Source organism: Macrobrachium nipponense, chromosome 17 (assembly GCF_015104395.2).
Source record: "Macrobrachium nipponense isolate FS-2020 chromosome 17, ASM1510439v2, whole genome shotgun sequence".
Classification (NCBI taxonomy): domain Eukaryota; kingdom Metazoa; phylum Arthropoda; class Malacostraca; order Decapoda; family Palaemonidae; genus Macrobrachium; species Macrobrachium nipponense.
Genome location: NC_087210.1, coordinates 55,303,522 through 55,328,870, shown reverse-complemented (window position 1 = coordinate 55,328,870; position 25,349 = coordinate 55,303,522). Strand labels below are relative to the sequence as shown.

Here is a 25,349-nt window from a genome sequence, read left to right as displayed (position 1 = left end):
ATGCCACCCCTCAATCTGATACCTGGGCCAAAAGCAAATTGGAATGTTTATGTTTGGGTGTGCAAGACTCCTGCCAACTGAATGGTAGTTAAACTACCCAACTACCTTTTTTGAAAGTCTAACAGCCGTTTTCCAGCTTCGCCATAAGTAATTCCTAATGTAAAAAAACCTCAGGTTTGCAGTTACAAAAAATGCAATTTACTTTTAAAAATGGTGATTTTTTAAAAAATTGTCCTTTTGACCCCTTTGTATGTCTTAATTAGTTTAGATCCAAATTCAGTGCCCCCAAGACACTACATGCTTAGTATATATCTCTCTCTCTGTTTGTTCCTTTTTCATCTAATACTTTTATCTTTCAGATAGATATTTAATTGAACATGCTGCTATGGATTTTTTACTTATTGTAAATTGTCTTGTGGGCATGATAGTAAAAATTTACTAAATGTACTTTTAAAATACTAAACAATGGTTTGTTCCTATACAACATACAAACCGCCGTTCCTTTACAATAGGAATTGCTTGAGGTGCAGCCTGGATACAAGGCCGCTGAAATCTTCCAACAAAGTGGTTTGGTAGTTAACTACCGGTCCGGTCGTTGGTGGTCCCTTGGACTTGAATGTAAACATTCCAATTTGATTTCGGCCAGGGGAAGTATGCAACAAGGAGGAGATATGTAAGAAAGTCTAACCTTGTGGTAGGGAGTAATACGCCCTGCTACTCCTTCAGGGGAGGCCTCTCTCTCTCTGCTTCTTCCCCTGATGAGTTGAAGGGAGAAGAAAGGGAGGTTTTGGCTGTGGATCTAGGTAATGCTCCTCTTAGGGCTGCTGCTTACTTTTGAGGGTCCTCCTTTGGAGAGAGGAGGGATCCCCCTTACTAACACGACTTTTTCTTCTTTTGGTGAGGTGTTGGGACTAGGCCAAGCAAGGCCTTCCCTCAGGCTTGTGGGTCTGCCCTCAGTAGAAGTGCTGCTTGCTCATATAAACAGAGGATCCAGCAGTGCTGCTACCCATACTGTTGCTACTACCACCAAGGCAACCATCCCGCAGCCAGACTACTACGCTCCTCCACACCTGGTATGGTCCCACAACCCCACCAAAACGGTGTTATACATATTGGCAGAATTGCCAATTCTCCCTCTCTCTGGCTATGATGTTTGCAACACTGATATCTGCTGTCTTTATGGTCAGAATTACTGTACAAGAATAGTAAACTGTGCACTTATGTGTCCAGAGTTGTTGTTACTCAATGCAAGTGGTGTTTATATACCACAGAGGGTTATGTGCTGGCTGAGGGAGTGAGCCAATTGGAGTGCGTGGTGCTTGTCAACATAGACATCTCTCACCCAATCAGAAAATTTCCCCATAAGAAGCATATCTCGGCAACCAATCATGGCGTCCATACAAACCTCCTGTAAGAGTCCCAGCGGTGCGTGAGAGAGAGAGAGAGAGAGAGAGAGAGATTGGTGGAGGAATAAATGGGAGTGGTTGAATGGTGGTCGTAAGCGTGTGTCTGTTGTGGTGCTCTGTTGTGTATATCAGTGGCAGGAGTGTGTTACGGGAGTCGTAAGAAGTAAGGGATTTGTTGAAGTCGTAGAGTTGGTTTGGGCAGCAGTTATCCGTTGGTGGTCAGTTGATGTTGGGTTATTTGATTAATTTTGATGTTGTAAAGTTGTTGTGTGTGTGTCTGTCTGTCTGGTTGTGGTGAAATTGAAGAGGTTGGTCGTACATTTCGGTGTCTGTGAGTGGTGGTTGGAGCAGTGTTGGTGGGTTGTTGTGCAGAGTTGAGTTGTGTGGTTGTCGTGTTCTTTCGAGCTGGTGGTGTTCGTCTGCTCAGTGAATTTGTTAGGTTGTTGTGGGGTTGTGGTTCTCGGTTGGTTGTTTAGTGTTGTGATTATCGGCGGTGGTTGTGTCTCGACTAGCCTATATCCAGCAGACAGCACAGCCTAGCCCAGCCCTGAGTATCTGGAGCCAGAGGTGAGTACGTGTTTGTTTTGTGTGTTCGGTATTTTGTTGAACCAATTGTACTGCGGGTAAAAAGTCAAAGGGGAAATTGTGGCTTGGGGAAATTTTGTCAGCTTGTACGATTAACGTAACTATGGGGAGTTTGCTTGCTTTTTTTACTTAGCTTTGATTCCAACACAATATATGTTTAAAGCACTAGGACAGTGTTAGAAAATGTGATCAGTTCGCAACGGGCTGATACCAAGGACAAGTTGATCCACCAAGCAGTTTCAAAGTCTGTCGTCCCCCTCCTCCTCCCCCTCAGAAACAGGTAAGAAGATCTTCGCCTGTCAAATCTCCTTATGGTTCTGCTTCAGCTAGGGTTCCTCGGTCCTCCTCTCTGACTAAGTCAAATATGCAGCGTTCCTTTCAATCCTGTCCCTACAAACCTTGGAGGGGATCTAGGGAAAGGAGCAGAGGTGGTCATTAATAGTGTGGGTGCTTCTCCCTCCCTATGCCATGGGTAGGGGGATGCCTGGCAGGCCAGTGGGCCAAGTGGCTAGATTATGGTGCAGAGAAATGGATAGTAGATGTTCTGCAGGTGGGATATCTTCTACCATTCGACTTCTCTCCCCTCTCTCGGACAGTCCATTACTCAGTTAGGCATACCCTTACAATTCTCCAAGGTTTTTAGCTTTTCAGGGGGAAGTGTTGAAGATGCTGGACAAGGGTGCAATAGAGGAAGTAATGCTGCCCTCTCCAGGGTTTTACAGTCGCATTTTTTCTGGTACCAAAGGTGACGGGCAACTGGAGGCTAGTAATAATTCTTTCCACCTTGAATCATTTTGTCAGGAAGACAAGGTTCAAGATGGAGACGCCATGGATGTTGTTGGCAGCAGTGAGGGACAACAACTTTTTGCTGTCAATAGACCTGTAGGACGCTTACTTCCAGATTCATATTCATCCTTTGTCCAGAAAGGTTTTTCATTTCACTCTCGGAGAGAAAATATTTCAGTTTAAGGTCCTTTGCTTCGGGTTAACCACGTCCCCTCAGGTGTTCACAAGGGTCTTCTCCCTGGTCTTGACATGGGCTCATGCTCAAGGGATTCGCCTGTTAAGATACCTCAACGACTGACTGGTCTTAGCAAACTCCAGGAAGAAGCCCCCCCAGATGCTGAACCCTTGCCAAGGATTGGGGGGGGGGCTTAGGGTCCAGCAGCTGGGCCCTGATGCCTGGTGGGAACAGCTTTTTGCTGGGCCTTGGTGCCCAGCTGTTGATCCAACTAAATAAGTCGGCCCTTTTCCTTTTACTAAAAACATTTCATCCTTCTGCTTCCTCCCACTATAAGGTATGGATTTTATGTTGATGATTTTTGGATTGGTTTTGGACATGATTTGGTCTTGTTCGTTGGATTTGATGGAGGGTGAGGATGGTTGGAATGCCACTTCACCTGTAGAACTCAAGTACCTAACGTGGTCGAGCGAGGGGAAAGTTCAGATGTTAAACCCTGCTCTTAGTGCTGGGTTTGATCTCGACGGACATCATGACACCTTAAGCACTGAGGGTGGGGTGTATATCTGGGTGGTACCCCTAGGGCAGCCCTGTATGGGATAACACAGTCCTCTAAATGTGGCTCCATGGTGGGTTGGGGGCTACCTGGACGAATCATCAATTCTTCGTCTTAAGGAGACATTAGTAAAACCTTCTGTTGATGACTTAGGCAAGGATAAGGACAAGGAAAATTCTGGTTATTCCTCCATTGTGACTTTGGAGCCTTTTTCAAATGAGCTCCTTGTTACTACCATTTTGTATGTGAAACCAGTCCCTTCAGACTGGAATTATGACACACTATTTAATGAATTTTGTAAATTTGGGAACATTAAAGAATTACAGAATAGATTTGGCAAAAATTATGGTTTTTTTGAATTATGGATATTTTTCAGCAACGAATCGGAAGCTCACAGAGCCTACAGAGAGTTCAGGTCAGATTCTATGAGTGTTGGACTTGTAGAGGCAGAAGAGGTCCCTAGGTATCTTGACATTTATAGACCACCAAATGAAACTAAAGATCCTAGTAGAATAAGTAAAACCTCCAGATCACCAGACCCAGCTAAGTGGTTAATTATTACAACACATGGTGAGAGAGGCAACCTCTTCAAGGTGAAGAGGTTGGTAAGCCAGAAGATCGGCAATGTTGGGAGTCCAGAAATAACTCGCTTTGGGAGTAATAGTTTTCTGGGCTCAGTTCGTGTCGCTGAGTGAAATAATCCTTAAGTTCATTATTTCTAAGGTAAATGAAGCTAACATATACCAGATAAAAACAAAATCAGGAAGATGTCAGAATAACTGACTCGCTCACCCTAAATAAAAAGAGGGTGTCTGTATGGTATCTGGGACGAGTGAGACCACTACCACGAATCTCTTGCCATTTAGAACTCTCCTACACCAAAATCCCCTTCCTGAGAGAGCCGATCCATAGGCAAGGACGGCAACTACTATTACTACGCCCCGCACCACGCCGACTGCCACGCCTCTGATGGTCATCCTTTTTGTTAGCCGACTAGGAGTAACACGTGCCATCTTTTGCTCTGTGTTTTTTGTGCTATTTCCCTGGATTTATCCCCATCATGGAATGCGCAGCTATTGCCGCAGCTAAGTTAAGTAACCCGAAAGGTCTGGATTTAGTTTTGTCAGTCATGGGCCCTTATTTACCGTTTTTTAGGTCCGAAATAAGGCCACCTGGTCTGGCGCATGGCGGCCAGCGCTCGCCTTGTGTCTTGTTAGATTTCCTGGTCCTCTATACCGAGAAATCTTCCATTATTTTTACCTTTCATGGGTTTTTATCACGTGCTACTCTAGTCCTCATTATATATTTTACATCGTTTGTAGGGATTTCATTGCTTATACCTTAGATCTCGTTCATGCATGCATGTCTCTTTGTCTAAGGTTGTAGGCGCCTGAGTGATTATTATGTTTTCCTGGTCCAGCATCCTGGCTATTGCCCTCCATCTATGTATCGGCTAAGGCTAGCTTTTGAGCAGTTGGCTGTCTTCTTCGGAACCAGCCTACTCCTCCTGGACATCTCTTTCTCTTTCACTCATGTTTTCCCTCTCTCTATCTGTATTACGATGTAAAAGTTTTTATTTATTTGTTATATTGTTGTTGGGTTAGCTTTTAGGGCGACCAGTCCCTAGGTGGTTTTGTTGCATTAGACCTTATATACAGCTTTGTTGCTTTATCGCCCTGTGGTCCTTCGGGCTCACGTGGTCGCTGATCCAGTCGGTTGTGTTGCTTTATCGCCTCTTGGTCCACCTGCGATCGCGTGGTACCTCTGGTCGCCCTAGTCCCAGTCCCCTCTCCTCCCTCTAGTCGGGAAGGGGGGGGTCTGTCCTGGCTCGCTTACGGTCGCTATGGCAACCATCCGAGCTCTTCTCCCCCCTCCCCCTAGCCTAGGGGGTCACGGGAGTTTAGGACAGCTGTTAGCACTGGGGACCGCATGTCTTTACTCGGGCTCTGGAAGAGCTCCGGCGTGGTTGGGGGTTGGGGTTGGCCACCCCACCCTCCGGTCGCTTTGGGTCTTCTCCAGCGTGCCTTGGGTCTGATTTCTCTCCCTCCTCATATGCCTTACCCCTCCGCCAGCGAACGGAGCACCTGCTCACTATCCGGGTGTACCTTCGGTTGTCGGGAGGGGGTAGCTGGCTCCGCCAGCTACTGGAGTGGATACGATTTCAGTTGGTCATGAAAGCTTTCCCTATCTTATGTACCCCCCTCTGTCTTCCGGCGGAGCGCTTGCTTGCTATCCGGGCGCTCCTCTAGTTGTCGGGGGGAGGGTTGGTTGTACGGCGGAGCTACATGCTCCACCTTAGTATAACTTTACTAGTATAGTAAGTATAGGGCATCCTCTCCCGTTCTCCGGCGTGGTATACTACTCCTCAAAACTCATTATGGGTATATATAAAACATCTGGTTGAATCATACTCACCCCTCCGGTGTTCCCAACCAGCGTCTTAGGTTATAGGCCTTCTTCCACAAGGAGTTCAGGGGTGGATTATGCCCAATAATTCTAGACTACTCCGGCATGCAACGGAGTATCACAGTAGCCCTGTGAGTGTATAACGTTGATACTTATGTATCTTTCCACTTACAGGCTACTAACTGTCAGGAGGCGGGGTGTAACGTCGTCCTCCAAGACCCCTGCGGGCATGAGGTCTGCAGGACTTACGGTCCGTGCGCTACCTGCCACAACGAGATGGTAGTATGGCATCACGAAGCTTGTACCATTTGCTACGAGCTGGTGAGCCAGTTTTTGGACGGAGTAAGTATATATCGGTGTCAAGTTTGTTCCTTTCATGATGTATACTTTCACATATCTTAGCTTTAAGTTACTTATGGTCATATTCAATTTTGGTAATGATCCGTCCTCGGGGCTTCATTGTAAGGACTACAATGACCCTCTTTTTCCAGGCTGCCGCCGTTAAGGAAGTCGTGTCGGCTACCCTGAAGTCCTGGGTAGTTGGCTTCGGAAGGAACGCCGCCAAAGGACAGCCCTATATCCTCGATAAGAAGCTGGCTGTCCAGATCTTCCCGGGCGGGAAGTCGACGGGGTATGTGGACCCCGCCGTGGCAGCTCCTACAATTGCTTCCATTCAACAGCAAGTGGAACAAGCCTTGATCGAGGGAGGAGGCCAAGACATCGTGGCGGAAGTAGCCACACTGGATCTTAATATAGAGCCAATGACGGTAGGTGCAGAGGATTTATTGGTTGAGGTAGGTTTGTTGGGCACCCAAGGGCTTCCCTTGGGTGCCTCTGGATCTTCATCACCTGTTCCTTCTTCTTCTTCTTTTCAGGGCTTTACGGGATCGGAGATCCCTGCTAGTACTCCTGCTGCATCCGTGACCCCCAAGGTAAAGGGGCACAGGGAGCAGAAGACCCTTCAGAAGACGTCGTCGTCTTCTACTTCTCGTAAGCCTCTGGCTTCCCATCCCGGAGCAGTGAAAGTGAAGTCATCTTCGTCTTCACATTCCAAAGGGTCAAGAGGCAAGTCCTCTAAGGAGAAGGCCCATACTCCTGCCGAGTCTGTGCCTTCTCCCGCTGCTGCTGGAACTCCTCTGGTGACTCCTGCCGGGGTCGTGGTACCTGGTACCTTCGATCCTGCTGCATTTTTGGCAGGAATGATGCAGCATGTAGGTGATTTGGTAGGCTCTCTTAAGTACGAGAGTTGAGGAGATGTTTGCTCAACTCTCTACCACTCTTAATCAGTCAGGGCAATCCATTCAGAACCTGACTGAACGAGTATCCGACCAAGAGAATCGCCTAGCAGGCCTGAACCAGACACCTCAGGCCAACCTCCCGGTAGCAGGAGCTGGTCTTGCCCAGCTGCCGGACTACGACACCCTCCCTGCTTTCTCCATGAGTAATCCTTGGAGGGTAGCAGCTTATGCTCCCTTCAAGGACGGCATGATTTCCATTCCGGAATGTGGAACTCGAAGGATCGAGGACTTCGAGTTCCACCCAGCCGACTTACAGCCTCCTTTCATGGGATATGCGAGGCTGACGGAGACAGCCTTAAACAGGGAGGATAAAATCCCAAAAGAAACGGTGTTATATAGCCGAGACCACGCTCAGAGAGAGTGGTTGCATTGCTTGGAGGAATGGGACTGTACTAACACCAGACTCCAAGCATTCAAGAGCCCGTTTACTATCTTCGCCACAGAGGAGGAGGCACCACTCCCCTTTACGACGAAGATAGCAGAGGTTACAATGCAGACGGGCATGAAGGATGAACCCCTTCCACAACTAAGTCCCCTCTCTTCCCTGCTTTCGGTGATCTGTGGGAGAACCTACCAGCCACTTTTACGGTAGGTAAACTCAAACCGGACTGTGCCATGGAACAGTTCGGTGAGAGATTACCCAGATTACCTGACAACCTCATTCAGGCAGAGTTTGAGGCAAGAACCAGGCTAGGCAGAACCCTCAACACCCTGGTTATGACTGAAGTGGCTGCTTTGACGTACAGCACGGAGCCTCTTTTTAAGCTCCTAGCCAAGTCGCAAACCTTGACAGTCCAAGCGGACTTGTACGGGTTTATAGTGGCAAGAAGGAACTGCCGGAAGCACGTCCTTCAGGAAGCAACGATTCGGCACGAGCCTAACAAGTTGCTTTCCTCGTTGGGGTCTCTCGGCTAAGAGGAAACCCGAGAACCCTTCCTCCTCTAGCAAAAAGTTGAAAAAGACAAAGAGGTTCCAGCCATACCAAAAGCAGCAGCAGCAACACTTCGTTCAAGCTGTTCCGGTTGCTCAGACAGGACAATCTGCGGCACCAAAAAGACAGAACCAACCGATTCTCCTACTGTCCCCACAAGGTCAGCCCTCGACCTCTTACGCTGTTTCCCCGGCATTCAACCAGGTGTTTGAAAGCCAAGCCTTCCAAACCTTCAACAGGTTTGCCCTGCTTGGCTAGAGGTGCCTTTCGGCAACGAAGCGCAGGAAGAGCTACCAACAGGGGTAAACACTTCCGTGGAGGACGCGGAGCTCATTCCGCACAACAGCAGTGAGATCTCCCAGGTAGGAGGGAGGCTGTTCCTCTTCCGGCACAGGTGGGGGTTCAGCAAATGGGCACAGAGCATTGTGTCCAAAGGACTGGGTTGGAGTTGGATCAAAGGTCCCCCTCCACCCAAGTCATTCCTTCAGTTACCATCAAAGGAATTGGCAGATTACGCAGAGGAGCTCCTTCAGAAAGGAGTAGTGTCGAGAGTCAAGCACTTTAAGTTTCAAGGACGCTTATTCAGCGTGCCAAAGAAAGGCTCATCAAAAAGAAGAATAATCTTAGACTTGTCCCGGCTAAACTTATTCATTCGTTGCGACAAGTTCAAAATGCTGACCATCTCGCAGGTGCGGACCTTACTTCCCTGTGGGGCCGTCACCACCTCTATCGATCTTACAGACGCATACTATCATATCCCAATCGCAAGACACTTTCGCCCATACCTAGGCTTCAAGCTGGGAGACCAGGCATTCTCTTTCAAAGTGATGCCCTTCGGGCTGAATTTAGCCCCCAGGGTATTCACGAAAATAGCGAAAGTAGTGGTACAACAACTGAGATCACAAGGGATAATGGTAGTAGCGTACCTTGACGATTGGCTGATTTGGGCGCCAACTGTCGAGGAATGCCTCAGAGCCACAAACAAGGTACTTCAATTTCTGGAGGACCTAGGGTTCCAAATAAACAGGACAAAGTCCAGGCTCACTCCGGAGTCGCGTTTCCAATGGCTCGGCATTCATTGGGACTTAACCTCTCACAATCTGTCAATTCCGGTGGACAAGAGGAAAGAAATAGCCAAGTCAGTAAGGCAATTCCTCAGGAACAAACGGGCGTCAAGGAGAAACCAAGAAAGGATCCTAGGTTCTCTCCAGTTTGCGTCAGTTACAGATGTTCTGCTGAAAGCAAGACTCAAGGACATAAACCGAGTTTGGCGCTCAAGAGCAAATGCCAAATCTCGGGACAAGTTGTCAGTAATCCCGCAGATTCTTCGAAATCATCTCCGTCCATGGGCGGAGACAAAGAACCTGTCCAAGTCAGTTCCTCTTCAATATCCTCCTCCGGCGTTGATCATCCACACAGACGCGCCTCTAAGCGGATGGGGAGGATACTCTCAGTTCAAAAAAGTTCAAGGAACTTGGTCACCTCAGTTCCGCCAGCTCCACATAAACGTATTGGAGGCTATGGCAGTATTTCTCACTCTGAAGAGGCTCCTTCCACCAAAGAATTCTCATATAAAACTGGTATTGGACAGTGCAGTAGTAGTACACTGCATCAACAGGGGAGGATCCAAATCAAAACATGTGAACCATGTTATGATAGCCATTTTCTCTCTGGCGAACAAGTACAAATGGCATCTATCCCCCACCCACCTGGCGGGAGTAAGGAACGTGATAGCAGACGCCTTGTCTCGATCAGTTCCTCTAGAATCAGAGTGGTCCCTGGACAACAGGTCGTTCCAGTGGATACGCTGGAGTGTCCAGGGTCTCCAAGTAGATCTTTTCGCCTCTCAAGCGAACCACAAGCTCCCTTGCTATGTGGCCCCCAACCTGGACCCTCTGGCTTATGCCACAGACGCCTTGTCCATAGATTGGAATCAGTGGAAGAAGATATATATCTTTCCTCCAGTGAATCTTCTATTGAAAGTACTAAACAAACTCAGGACTTTCAAGGGACAAGTAGCTCTAGTATCCCACAACTGGCCAAAGAGCAACTGGTACCCTCTGCTTCTGGAATTGGGTCTTTGACCTCGACGGATTCCCAATCCCAGACTATCTGAGATAGTACAAATGAGGACTGTGTTCGCTTCCTCAGGAATTCTCAAAACCCTAACTTTATGGACTTCATGAAGTTTGCGGCTAAGAAAGATGCAGATATCGATCCCCAGAATATTCTTTCCTTAGAATCAGATAAGAGGGAATCAACTTTGAGACAGTACGATGCTGCTGTTAGGAAGTTAGCATCTTTCCTGAAGGAGACAAACACCACAACCATGACAATAAATTCAGCTATATCCTTCTTCAGATCCTTATTCGACAAAGGATTAGCAGCCAGCACTATTACCACTAATAAACCAGCTTTAAAGAAAATCTTTCAGCTGGGCTTTCAAATAGACTTAACAGACTCCTACTTTACGTCTATTCCCAAAGCTTGTACTAGACTTAGACCTTCTGAAAGGCCTAGTTCAGTATCATGGTTTTTGAATGATGTCCTCAAACTGGCTTCAGATACTGACAACTCTTCTTGTTCATTCATAATGCTACTAAGAAAGAGGCTATTCTTGCTAAGTTTGGCCTCAGGGGCCAGAATTTCAGAACTGTCGGCTCTATCCAGAGATGCGGGTCACGTAGAATTCCTCCCTTCAGGAGAAGTTTTACTGTCCCCGGATCGTAGTTTTCTAGCAAAAAATGAGGATCCTTTAGCGAGATGGGCCCCTTGGAAAGTCATTCCTCTCCCCCAAGACCCTTGTCTTTGTCCAGTGATGACCTTACGAGCCTTTCTGTATAGGACATCCTCTAGATCCTCGGGTCCTCTCTTTATGAGAGAAAAAGGTGGCACTATATCAGTAAAAGGTATCAGGCAGCAGATCCTTTACTTCATTAAACAAGCAAATCCTGAATCATTTCCAAAAGCCCATGATATCAGGGCAGTAGCCACCTCTATTAATTATTTCCAGCATATGAACTTTGACGATTTAAAGAAATATACTGGCTGGAAATCGCCGACAGTTTTTAAGCGTCATTATCTAAAGTCCTTAGAATCTTTAAAATTTCCAGCAGTGGCAGCGGGAAACATAGTTTCCCCTAACACTGCACAGTAGTCGTACTTGAAGATCCAGATCTCCTTTCTACCTGCCTCAACTAATATTTCACCTAACCTGCCGTTATGCTCTATATAGTCCTTTAGCCTTAGCTGCTTATGATTATGATTATGGTGGTGTGTCCCTTATTTTTCTGCTAGGGGCGCCCACAACATTATTGTTATTTATGAACTGTCCATTTGATGCTGCTACCCTTATTTTTATGCTAGGGTAGCACATCTATTGATTTACTGTAGCTTTTAAGAGAATAATTTTTATCTAGTGAGTAAATTCCCCATGTAAACATTTAACTCGCTATCCTAGATAAGTTATCATTACTGTTATAAGTCTAATCTTAATTTAACTATAAGTCTACTAATTTTATGTTAAGTTAACTTTCTTTATGATAACTTGCAAGTTCTCAATATTATATTGTCTTAGTTCATAGTTTCATTGACACCTTCCTCTTTATTTTACAATCTTGTGCTATTTCTCTGGTACTATTTCACGCAGCGACACGAACTGAGCCCAAAAAGGGAAAAGGGGATTTTTGACGAAAGGAAAAAATCTATTTCTGGGCGAGGGTTCGTGTAACCCAGTGAAATCCCCCCCTGGGTCCCGCCCTGCAGCCCAAGATTGGCATCTAACTTCAAGGATGACCACCAGAGGCGCGGCAGTCGGCGTGGTGCGGGGCGTAGTAGTAGTAGTTGCCGTCCTTGCCTATGGATCGGCTCTCTCAGGAAGGGGATTTTGGTGTAGGAGAGTTCTAAATGGCAAGAGGTTCGTGGTAGTGGTCTCACTCGCCCCAGATAATATACAGACACCCTCTTTTTATTTAGGGTGAGCGAGTCAGTTATTCTGACATCTTCCTGATTTTGTTTTTCTCTGGTATATGTTAGCTTCATTTACCTTAGAAATAATGAACTTAAGGATTATTTCACTGGGCGACACGAACCCTCGCCCAGAAATAGATTTTTCCTTTGTCAAAATCCCTTTTTTAGTTCATACCAAGACAGATGTTCTTTAATGAAGATTTACATGAAATGTACGAGGAGGAAATTTTGGAAATGGGTCCAGATATGGTTTGGAAGGTTTGCAAAGTGCCTCGCTCGTCGATGCTGATTTTAACATTTGTAAGTTCTTTTTTGCCATCAGACATTGTTCTTGAAAGTGAAACTATGAAGGTTCGTCTTTATAGACCAAGAGTGCTCCAGTGCTTTAAATGTTTTGGTTTTGGACACTCTTCTAAAATTTGTACACGGAATAAACTTTGTGAATCGTGTGGCCAGCCTGAGCACGAGGAATGTTCAGGACTGGTAATTTGTGTGAACTGTAAGGGTGAGCATCGAGCCTGTGATAAGAAATGTAGTGCATTCAAGAAAGAACAAGAGGCATTATTAAAATCTATTGCCAAACACATCAGTGTGGGACAGGCCAAGAAGCTGTTGACAAAGAAATCTTATTCAGATGCCTTGAAGGCACAACAATCCAATGCTGCTACTTCTGGGGCCCCTTCTGGTGGGGCTCCCCGGGCCCCCACTGGTGGGGTTTCCCATGCCCCCTCTAGTGGGGCACCCCATGCCCACCCCTGGTGGGGCTTCCCATGCCCCCTCTGGTAGGGCTCCTCATGTTGCAGAGATTCTGGTCAAGCCAGGGGACCTTGTTGGTTCAAGGGTTCAAGCCGGATCTCAATATGTTGACGACTTCTCTCTGTCAGGGACATTGCCTGACACTGAGCCCTCACCTAATCCTGACATTACAGTGCACCATAGAGATGAGGGTGAGGAGATGGAGGCCCTCTCTATTTGTCAGAAGAGGGCCCTTTCTCCCTCTTCACCTCATTCACGGTCACTCAGCCATCATAGGAAAAACAAAAGCAAAACTGAAAAGGCAAGTGAGGGGTAGAACTGATAAGATCTCTCTCACCCAGACACAAATTCCTAAATTAGTAGAGAATTTTAAGATCCCTTCATTCTCTAAATAATGGCTCTCATGCAGTGGAACTTCCGTGGCTTTATACCAAATAGAGAGCAAGTTCGGGTTCTGTTTAAGGAACATGATCTATCTGCGATGTGTCTACAGGAGACAGAGTTGGGAGAGCAAACTCCCAACTTGGGTTTTAATTATTCATTTCATAGGTCTCCACCCCTGATAGGTGGACATGATCAGGGAGGCACAGGCATCATAGTCCGCAAGTCAGTTAATCACAGGGTTGTTCAATTGAACACTGTGTTGCAGGCTTGTGCAGTTCAAATTTTCAATTATAAATGGATCACTATTTGTTCTCTATACCTTGATCCATCATTAGAAAATAGATTGCAGGATGCGCAGGGTAATCCCTGTCAGCTAGAATTAAATGATCTACAGACATTGATAGACCACCTCTGGGGAGAGTCAAACTATGACCGATGGGGTTTGATAATAGAACAGCTGCTTGACATAAATGACATCACTGTAATGAATGATGGTTCCCCTACAAGACATGAAGTTTTTCACAATACTGATTCGGCCATTGACCTCACTATCAGCTCTTCGTCTTTGAGGTTAGATTACCAGTGGGTAGTAGACCAGAATGATTATGGCAGTGATCATTGGCCCATTCATTTAAAGTATATGAAAAATATTCTATCTCCATGTTTACCAAAATGGAAGGTAAGGGAGGCTGACTGGGGATTATTAAAAAAATCAACTGAAGTTGATCAGGAGATAAATGATTTTCAGAGCCCAACATCTGCTTATGAGTGTTTAATCAGTATATTGCTGTGTGGCGCCATGCTGTCTAATCCTCAAACTTCTGGTAAACCTCGGCGTCCTGTGGTACCTTGGTGGAGTGATGCATATGCCTTGAGCCAAAAGATAACAAGAACTTGCTACAAGAGATATCGTAGATATCCTTGCTTAGTCAATAAAATTATCTATAATAGAGCTCTTGCTAAGCAAAAGAAAACATTTAAGCAAGCAAGGAGGGAATCCTTTATTAGATACATAAGTGAATTGGAATATGATTCCCCTATATCATTAGTCTGGAACAGAATCCGAAATCTGCAAGGGAAATTTTTTCCACCTCCCTTGCCTATATTGAAAATTTATGGCTTCCTCATATCTGATTCTGGAGAAGTTGCAGAAATCTTTGGTAGGCATTTCTCCAATATATCTAGTGCCCTACATTACTCTCTTGCATTCAGGAATATTAGGGACGGTACCACAGTTGTTCCTCCTGTTAGTTTAAATTCAGAGTCGTATAATCTTCCTTTCATCATGAAAGAATTAGATCATGCAATCTTGTTATCTTCCCCAACATCTCCTGGGGAAGATGATATACTGTACACAATGATTTTTAATCTGCCTAGAAGTACAAAACAATTTCTTTTAGACATTTTAAAGGGATTTTGACGTAGGAAAAATCTATTTCTGGGTGATTGGCTCGTGTCGCCCTATGAAATATCCTTAAGATCATTATTTCTAGGTAAAATTAATCTAAAATTACCAGACAAAATTAAGAAAATGTCAGTAAAACTGACTCGCTCACTCTATAAAAGAAGTGTCGGTATGGGAATATAGGCGAGTGGGATCACTACCACGAGTCATTCACCATTTAGACCTTCCAACATAAAATCCCCACCAGAGAGAGCTGATACTAAAGGGTGATGCGGTCGCTACTACTACTACTACCGACGCCACGGACAGCAGCGCCCCTAGCGGTCATCCTTAATCTATGAACATCTTGTCCTGCAGGGTGGGTAAAAGAAAACAGGGTGGGTAAAAGAAAACAGGGTGGGTTTCATAGGGCGACACGAGCCAATCACCCAGAAATAGATTTTTCCTACGTCAAAATCCCTTTTTCTGGGCTCAGCTCGTGTCGGCCTATGAAATAGTACCAGAGAAACAGACAAGATGGGAATAAGAACAAATGAAACCCAATAGTAAAAAAGAGATATATAATATAAGTGAATCAGGGACATTACAGTATACAAACAAAGTACTTAAAGCTAACTTATCCTAAACAATGGTATGATAAAGAAAGCAATCAATATAAAGTACTTAAAATTAACTTATATTAGACATAGTAATACATAATAGTGTAATGGCAAAAACAATAAAGAATGATTCACTTAATTAAGATATTTACAAAATATACAAACTCATTGTGTTCTACCCTAGCATAAAAAAAAAGGGTAGAAACACTGAAGTACATTATATGTACATAACGTGGATGTCCCTAGCAAAAAAATAAGGGACAATCCACCAATATGATTCTAGCGGCTAAGGCTAGAGTATTCCGAGTAGCATGGCAATAGGGTGAGGCATGTTGGACGAGGTAGGTAGAAAGGAGACCTGGATCTATACTACAACTACTATGCAGTATCAGGAGAAACAATGTTTCCCGCTGCTACTGCAGAAAATTTTAAAGATTCCAAGGACTTTAGGTAATGACGTTTAAAGACTGTCGGTGATTTCCATCCAGTATACTTTTTAAGATCCTCAAAGTTCATATGTTGGAAGTAATTAATTGAGGTGGCTACTCCTCTGATGTCATGTGCTTTTGGAAATGAATCAGGGTTGGCTTGTTTAATGAAGTAAAGGATCTGTTGTCTGATTCCTTTCACTGATAAAGTGCCACCTTTTTCTCTCATAAAGAGAGAACCTGAGGATCTAGAGGATGTACGAGATAGAAAGGCTCTTAAAGTTGATACTGGGCAGAGAGAAGGATCTTGCGGAAAGTGGGATGGACTTTCCAAGGAGCCCACCCTTGCAAGGGGATCCTCATTTTTAGCTAAAAGCTACGATCCGGGGAAAGTAGAACTTCTCCTGAGGGGAGGAATTCCACATGACCCGCATCTCTGGATAGAGCCGACAGTTCTGAAATTCTGGCTCCTGAAGCCAGGCTTAACAAAAATAACGTCTTTCTAAGAAGCATTATGAATGTGCAAGACGAGTTGTCAGTATCTGAGGCTAGTTTGAGGACATCATTTAAGAACCATGAAACTGCAGTAGGCCTTTGAGAAGTCTAAGTCTAGCACAGGCTTCGGGAATAGACGTAAAGTAAGATTCTGTTAGGTCTATTTGGAAACCCAACTGAAAGATTTTCTTCAAAGCCGATTTATGAGTAGTAATAGTGCTAGCTGCTAAAGCCTTTTGATTTTCAAACAAGGACCTGAAAAAGGATATAGCTAAGTTAACTGTCATGGTTGTAGTGTTTGATTCTTTCAGGAAGGATGTCTAATTTTTTAACAGCTGAGTCATATTGTCTAATAGTTGACTCTCTTTTATCTGATTCTAGAAAGAGGATGTTTTGTGGATCAATGTTAGCATCTTTTTTAGCCGCAAACTTCATGAAGTCCATAAAGTTAGGGTCTGAAGAATTCCTGAGGAAGCGAACACAGTCCTCATTTGTACTGATTGCGACAGCTTGGATTGGGAATCCGTTGAGGTCGGAGACCCCCAATTCCAGAAGCAGAGGATACCAGTTGCTTTTTGGCCAGTCTGGAGCAATCAGAGCTACTAGTCCCTTGAAAGTACTCAGCTTGCTCAAGACTTTCAAAAGAAGATTCACTGGAGGAAAAACATAAATTTTTCTCCATTGATTCCAATCTAACGACAGGGCGTCCGTGGCATAAGCCAGAGGGTCCAGGTTGGGGGCCACATAGCAAGGGAGCTTGTGGTTCGCTTGTGAGGCGAAGAGATCTACTTGGAGACCTGGGACTCTCCGGCATATCCACTGGAATGACCCGTCGTCCAGGGACCATTCTGATTCCAGAGGGACTGACCGGGGACAAAGCGTCTGCTCTCACATTTCTTACCCCCGCCAGGTGAGTGGCGGACAGATGCCATCTGTGTTTGTCTGCTAGCGCAAAGATGGCTATCATGACATGATTCACGTGTTTGGATTTGGACCTTCCTCTGTTGATGCAATGTACTACCACTGCACTGTCCAAAACTAGTCTTAGATGAGACTTCTTCGGGGGAAGGAGTCTCTTCAGGGTAAGAAATACTGCCATTGCTTCCAGGACGTTTTTGTGAAGCTGGCGGAACTGAACTGACCAAGTCCTCTGAACTTGTTTGAATTGAGAATATCCCCCCCATCCGGACAGGGAGGCATCCGTGTGAATGGTTAACACTGGAAGGGGATATTGAAGGGGTACTAATTTGGCAAGATTCTTCACTTTTTTCCATGGACGGAGCTGATTGCGAAGGATCTGTGGAATTACTGACAACTTGTCTCGAGATTTGGCGTTTGCTCTCGATCGCCAAACTCGATTTATATCTTTCAGCCTTGCTTTCAGGAGGATGTCTGTCACTGAGGCAAACTGAAGAGAACCTAGGATTCTTTCCTGGTTTCTCCTTGATGTTTGTTTGCATTTGAGAAATTGTTTCACAGACTTGGCTATTTCTTTTCTTTTGACCACCGGAATTGACAGATTGTGGGAAGACAAATCCCATTGGATTCCTAGCTCCGGAGTCTGGATTTTGTTTTGTTTATCTGGAACCCCAGATGTTCCAGAAATTGAACTACCTTCTTCGTGGCTTTGAGACATTCCTCGACCGTTGGTGCCCAGATCAACCAATCGTCGAGGTATGCTGCTACCATTATCCCTTGAGTTCTCAACTGTTGAACTACCACTTCTGCTACTTTCGTGAATACCCTGGGGGCTACATTCAGACCAAAGGGCATCACTTTGAATGAGAACGTCTGATTTCCTAGTTTGAAGCCTAGGAATGGACGGAAGTGTCTGGCTATAGGGATATGATAGTATGCGTGTAAGATCGATGGAGGTTGTGACGGCCCCACGGGGAAGTAAGGTCCGTACCTGCGAGATGGTGAGCATTTGAACTTGTCGCAACGAATGAAAGAGTTTTAGCTTTGACAAGTCTAAGATTACCCCTTCTTTTTGTTGAGCCTTTCTTTGGCACGCTGAATAAGCGACTTGAAATTTTAGATGCTTGACTCTCGCAATAGCTCCTTTCTGAAGGAGTTCCTCCGCATAATCTGTCAATTCCTTTGATGGTTCCTGATAGAATGATTTGATTGGAGGAGGATCTTTGATCCAACTCCAACCCAATCCTTTGGACACGATGCTCTGTGCCCATTTGCTGAACCCCCACCTGTGACGGAAGAGGAACAGCCTCCCTCCTACCTGGGGAGCCTCACTGTTGTTGGGCGGGTTGACCTCCGCGCCCACCTCTGAAGTGTTTACCTTTGCAGCTCTTCCTGTGCCACGTTGGCGAAAGTGGCCCCTTGCCCTGCTACCCCTAGAGAACCTATTAAAGGTTGGGTAGGCCTGGCTTTCGTACATTGAATTGAAGGCCGGCGAGACTGCGTAAGAGGTGGAAGGTTGACTTTGAGGAGACAACAGGAGGATGGGTTGCGTCTGCTTTGAAGTAGACGGCTGTCCCTGTTGTGTAACTGGGACGGCCTGAACAAATTGCTGTTGCTGCTGTTGCTTCTGGTAAGGCTGGAACCTTCTTCCTGTCTTCTTTAGCTTCTTACCAGCAGCAGGGGCGGTCTCTTGTTTCCTCTTGGAAGAGATGCCCCATCTGGCTCTAAGGCTCTGGTTAAGCCTAGCAGCCTTGTGGTGCACCTCATTCACAGAGGCCTCTGGGAAGAGGTCCGCACCCCACATGCTGGAAGCTAAGAGTCTATTAGGCTCATGCCTGATAGTTGCCTCCTGCAAGACATGCTTTCGGCAGTTCCTTCTAGCTAGGAAGAAGTCAAAAGCATCAGCTTGGACTGTCTGAAGCTGTGATTTAGCCAGAATCTTGAATAAAGGTTCTGTGGCGTAAGACAGGGCAGCCATTTCCGTAATGATCAGGGAGTTAAGAGACCTCCCAAATCTTGTACGGGCATCAAATTCTGCCTGAATAAGGGTATCAGGCAGTCTTGGAAGCTTCTCGCCAAACTGATCCATTACGCAGTCTGGCTTAAGCTTACCTACTGAGAACGTGGCAGGCAAGTTCTCCCACAATTCTCCAAAGGCCGGGAAGAGCGGAGAAGTAGATTCCGCTTCCCTCAGCTGTGGCATGGGCTCGTCCTTGAGGACTGCCTGAAGAGTTGCCTCAACTACTTTGGTAGCGAACGGAAGAGAAGCCTCCTCCTCCGTAGCGAAAATAGTGAATGGACTCTTGAATGCTTGGAGTTTGGTGTTGGTACACTCCCAATCCTCCAGGCAGTGAACCCATTCCCGCTGTGCGTGATCCCTACTATACAGCACAGTCTCTCGGGAGATCTTATCCTCTCTAGTGAGAGCAGCAACGGTCAGCCTAGCATACCCAATGAAAGGCTGAGTCAGTCCGGGAGGATAGAACTCGAAGTCCTCAATCCTTCGAGTTCCACACTCCGGGATAGAAATCATGCCGTCCTTGAAGGGGGCATAAGCGGCCACTCTCCATGGGTTATCCATGGAGAAGGCTGGTAGGGATTCGTAGGGAGGTAACTGTAAAACACCAGTACCTGCTACAGGGGAGCTTGGCTGAGGAGCCTGGTTAAGACCAGCAAAGCGGTCATCGTGCTCTCTAACTCGGTTAGAGAGATCTTGAATGGACTGGCCAGACTGGTTGATGGTGTTTGACAGCTGTGCAAACATCTGTTCAAACTTAGAGCCCAGAGAGCCAACCATCTCTCCCACTTGTTGCATCACAACTGCTGAAAAGGTGGTGGGATCAAAGGAGCTCGGTCCCGCCACCCCAACAGGAGTTACCGGAGTAGATCCGGTAGATGCCGGAGAAGGCGTTGGCTCGGCCGGAGCGCAAGCCTTCTCCTTAGAAGCCTTGCTTCTAGAGCTCTTAGAATAGGAAGAGCTAGGCTTTGCTTTCACCGCGTCAGCGTAGGAAGTCGTAGACTTCATAGCTGAAGAAGACGACGACTTCTTAGAAGTCGTCTTATGCAGTGTCTTCTGTTCTCTCTGTCCCTTCACCTTCGGGGGTACAGAAAGAGCGGGAGAGCGGGCAGGGATCTCAGATCCCGTGAAGCCTTGGAATGAAGCAGAAGAAGGGACAGGGGAAGAAGATCCAGGAGCACCCAAGGAAAGACCTTGGGCGCCCGACACACCTACCTCAACCAACAAATCCTCTGCCCCTACCGCCATAGGCTCAATATTCAGGTCCAGGTTGGCCACATCTGGGACCGGCTCCTGCGTGGAGACGGACCCGAACGCCTGCTGCACCTCCTGCTGAATCGAGGCTATGAGAGGGGCTGCCGAGATGGGGTCCACGTAACCGGTCGACTTGCCACCGGGGAAGATCTGAACGGCCAGCTTCTTATCAAGAATATACGGCTGGCCCTTGGCGGCGTTCTTCCCGAAGCCGCCCACCAAAGCCCTCAGGGTTGCCAGGGCGACTTCCTTCACGGCGGCAGCCTGAAAGAGAAGGCGATATGAAGCTTCTAACGGCGGAGATAGGGTTTAACAAAGCTTAAAACTAAGTGTTAGTAGTGATAAGACCAAGAAAAGTCTAAGAGTAGACTTACCCCACCCAAAAGCTGACTAACGAGGTCGTAGCAGATGGTGCAAGCCTCCGGGTGCCAAACGGTCAGTCCGTTGTAGGTGGTGGCACACGGGGCGTGGGTCCATACTCTTCATGGGCGCAGGGTCGTACAACGTCGCGTTGCAACCTGGGACCTGACAGTTGGTAGCCTGTAAGTGGAGAGATACATGAGTATCAGGTGCACACTTACAGCCTAACAAATACTCCGCTGCATGCTGGAGCATGTAAGTTAGATTAAACCAGAGCCCCGCCCTAATACGTGTGGTAACTAGGCGGTTGGAGTTGGTCTAAGGCTACGCCGGAGACAGGAAAAAGATTCCAACCAGGAGTGGTGAGGAGCCATGAAACCACGACGGAGAATGACGGAGATAGTACATAAATTAAATTAAAACTAAAATTCACCGTAATATTAAGGGTATATCCGTATATAACGAAGTATAAAATTTTCCGTCTACTAGAAGAGTGCCCGGGTAAGGAGCGAGCTCTCCTCCGGTAGCGGAAAACAGGATATAGTAGGCAAGCAACAGACCACTAGTAATTGTCCACCCCGCCCACTGGCGGAGCCAGACGGACCTATAGCCAAAGAGGCCCCCGGCTTCAGCGGAGGCTCCGTCCGTTACGGTAGGGGAAGGGTGGGACTGAGGCTATAGGTGGGGAGTCCCGGCGTAACATGGCGGGAGAGAGAGAGAGGGGGGGGGGGTGGCCTGTAATAAACGATGAACGTAAATATAATAAGCCCATAAGTATAAGATGTCCCAGTATGGGAGACCGGGAAATCTTAACACGAGGCGGCACACGGCCGCCACGAGTCAACCGGGAGACCGTATATGACCTATAAAAAGGAAAATACTGGTCCCTGGAAGACTAAAAAACTAGAAAATACTACTTATGAGGCACTTAACTTAGCCGAAGCAATAGCAGCATGTTCCATCGTAAATGATGAGATAAATCCAAGAAAACAACACGAGAGGAAAAAAGCACTCTAGCGCTGTGAAGCTAATGATTAAGGATGACCGCTAGGGGCGCTGCTGTCCGTGGCGTCGGTAGTAGTAGTAGTAGCGACCACATCACCCTTTAGTATCAGCTCTCTCTGGTGGGGATTTTATGTTGGAAGGTCTAAATGGTGAATGACTCGTGGTAGTGATCCCACTCGCCTATATTCCCATACCGACACTTCTTTTATAGAGTGAGCGAGTTAGTTTTACTGACATTTTCTTAATTTTGTTTTTCTCTGGTAATTTTAGATTAATTTTACCTAGAAATAATGATCTTAAGGATATTTCATAGGGCGACACGAGCTGAGCCCAGAAAACAGTTTTTGGCTTTCAGGAACTTCACCAGAGTCTTGGAAGATATCTGTTATTGTACCTGTTTTAAAACCTTTTAAAGATTCCTTCCTTCCCTAAGAACTATAGGCCAATTGCTCTAACTAGTTGTGTTAGCAAGATATATGAGAGGATGGTCAATGTTCGACTTGTGTGGTATTTGGAGTCTAAGAATCTTTTATCTAATCGGCAGTTTGGCTTTAGGAAAAATAGAAGTACTTTTGACCCTTTGATGTTCCTTACTCGGAAGATATAGAATGCTTTTGTCGTGCAAAACCAGACTATTGCAGTGTTCTTTGACCTAGAAAAAGCCTACGACACTACCTGGTGAGAGGGGGTATCATTATGCAACTTTTTGACTGGGTTATTGTGGGCAATTTGTTCTGTTGTCTTAAAGATTTTTGTCAGAACGTTACCTGAAGGTAAGAGTGGGCTCTTACATTTCTTCTGCTTACCCTCAAGAAGAAGGGTTACCTCAGGGAAGCGTCCTAAGTCCAACATTCTTTAATGTAGCTGTCAACGGTCTACTAGAACAAGTTCCTGTCGGGGCGCATGGTCTGGCCTTTGCTGATGATTATGCAATAATCTGTAGTAAGTCTACAGCTGTCGAAGCTTGTCAAAAGATCCAGACTGCTAATAATGCTGCAACATTATGGGCCAGTGCTAAAGGGTTAAAATTTTCACCAGAAAAAACCAAAGCTATTCGATTTTGTCGATTAAGAAGAGTGGAAGAGATCCCTACGTTGTTTTTAAATGGTTCCATTTTACCTTATGAAGAAAGCATTAAGTATCTAGGTGTTACATTTGTTAAAAAATTAACTCTTACTCAACATGTTAATAAAGTTGTGTGTAACGTGAAGCTTCTTCTTAATATTCTTAAAGTTGTGTCAAATTTTAATTGGGGGCAGATTGAATCACCCCTCTGAGGATGTGCCAGGTTTTATGCCTAAGCAAAATTGATTATGGTTGTCAAGTTTATGGTTGTGCTTGCAAGACAACACTACAGAAATTAGATGTTGTCCATAATATGGCTTTACGTATATGTACAGGAGCCTATAGAACTTCACCAGTAGAAAGCCTATATGTGAGTCAGGTTTTCCCCCACTATTTATCCGTAGGGAGGAATTAGGCTTGAGATGCATATCAATAGTACTTACGTCAAAGCTGAACCCCAACTATAAGCATGTTACAGAACCAAATGATAGAGCCCCAAATAGACCTAGACTGCCAAAGCCACTTGAAGTTCGACTAGCAAGCTCTGCTAGGGAGGTGGGATTACTACCTCCTGCAGTAGCTGAAATTTTGCCCTCAAAGTTTCCTGCTTGGAATAGACCATGCTTAGAGATCCACCCAATTAGGAACAGCAGGAGCAACAGTTCTGGTGATTAGTTGAGGGCAAGTTTCTTGGATCATGCTTCCAAACATGGTGATTCTTATCATATATATTGATGGCTCGAAGCGTTCTGATGGTATTGGTTGCTCTGTAGTGACAAGTGATAATATCATTAAAAAGAAGCTTTCATCTAATTCTTCTGTTTTAACAGCTGAACTGCTGGCAGTTTTGACTGCCCTTAAATATGTTTTTTATAGTTCTTGTACTAACAAGGTTTTTACCCATTTTACCGACTCTTTGAGTGTTTTAGCCTCTCTTAGAAGCCTGGTCTCTTGCCACCCTTTAGTGCAAGAAGTACAAGATTGGTTTTTCTCTTAATTAATAGAAGAGGTTTTTCTGTTAGGTTTTGTTGGGCTCCCTCCCATGTTGGAATTGTTGGGAATGAGCAAGCCGACGCTGCCGCTAAGGGCTGCAACTAGGCTTAGGCACATTTCCAACATGGGCGTCCCTGTTTATGGTTTTAAAAGTACCATTCGATTTTATTGTAGAGACCAGTGGCAGGTCCACTGGTCTACTTTAGATAATAATCTTAAATTAAAGTCGATTAGGCCTATTGTTCATCCTTGGCCTCATAGCTGGATGGATAGAAGGTTCGAGATAGTTTCAACTAGATTGCGTATTGGCCACTCTAAATATACCCAAGGATATGTAATGATGAGTCGAGCAGACAGGCAGGTTCCTCACTGTTCCACCTGTCATGTGGATTTGACTGTGGTGCATATTTTGGAGGAAAGCCCTTATTTTGAAAACAAACGTAGAGCTTGTTTGCTGGCAAATAAGACTTGCCAGTATTTTAGGTGAAGGTGGTCAGGCAGAGCAAATTATGACATTTTTTAAAAATATTAATCTTTTTTACAAATTGTAATTTTGTTCTCTTAATTGTTCTAGGTTTCTTGTTTGACTTTTATGAATGAATGAATTGTATGTTACGGTTGCCTTAAGAACAGAACCCCCGTCGTAACCCGGGGACTGCATGTACTTGGTTACACCAATCCATGTTCACCTCTTTTTATTTATGAGATGTTGCCCACAGGTCTATAGACACATTTTCCCTATGTCCTGTGGTGGCTGCCCAACAAGTTGTGTAGCTCATCCATTGTCCTTGACCAGGCAGTTTTGTATCTTACCTAAGGTGATTGTGTGGAAGAGAGAATGAGTGAGTGGGCTGGTCTGTTTCTTTCTCTTTTTTCTGTTCTTCCTTCGGGCAGGTTGAGGAATAGACACATCATATGCTGGACTGGTCTAATTCAGGTGAGTATGGTAGTCATACTGATAGTTTGTTTGCTGATTATATTCATGAATAATCAAACCCTCTATTCAGTAGCAAATATACTCCACTCTCTAGCAATTGGGTGTCAAGTGTAATAACAGGCCTCTATGATTATATGGTTTGTTATTGAACAGTTAGAATTTTCTTTAATCCCTTAAATGCAATGAATCTGCTCATATATCATTGTATTGCAACCCGGATGACTGAGTTGTAGATATCCGCATATCTATCTTCTCACGGGCATTCGTCCACCTCCTTTGGAATTCATTTCGTTCTGGGAGGTGGTTAGTTGGTTAACTCCCAGCTGGTTTAGGAAGTCTATACCGCCAAGTATAAATCTACCCTATCGTTAAAACCAAAGGTTTGTTCTGCATATGAACAAATGACAAATTTAAAATCAATTTGTATTTTTCATAGCTAACAAACCTGAGGTCTTAACGTATACTGCCCACCTCTAGCCTTCCCCTCGCTTACTTTTTATTTCTTTTATTTCTTGGGTGCGGGAAAAGACCAAGCATCATACGGTTTGCACAATCGTTGACCAGCTTTCACCTTGTACGTGCAGGCGTTGCCAAATCTCACAGGTTCCTTACTTACAATCT

At 45.5% G+C, this 25,349-nt stretch overlaps 1 protein-coding gene across 3 annotated transcripts in view; it reads left to right on the top strand.

The window, feature by feature from the left end:
- Nucleotides 1-25,349, top strand: part of LOC135196245 (AP-4 complex subunit beta-1-like) — an 88,626-nt gene that overhangs the window by 43,813 nt on the left and 19,464 nt on the right. The window lies entirely within an intron of this gene.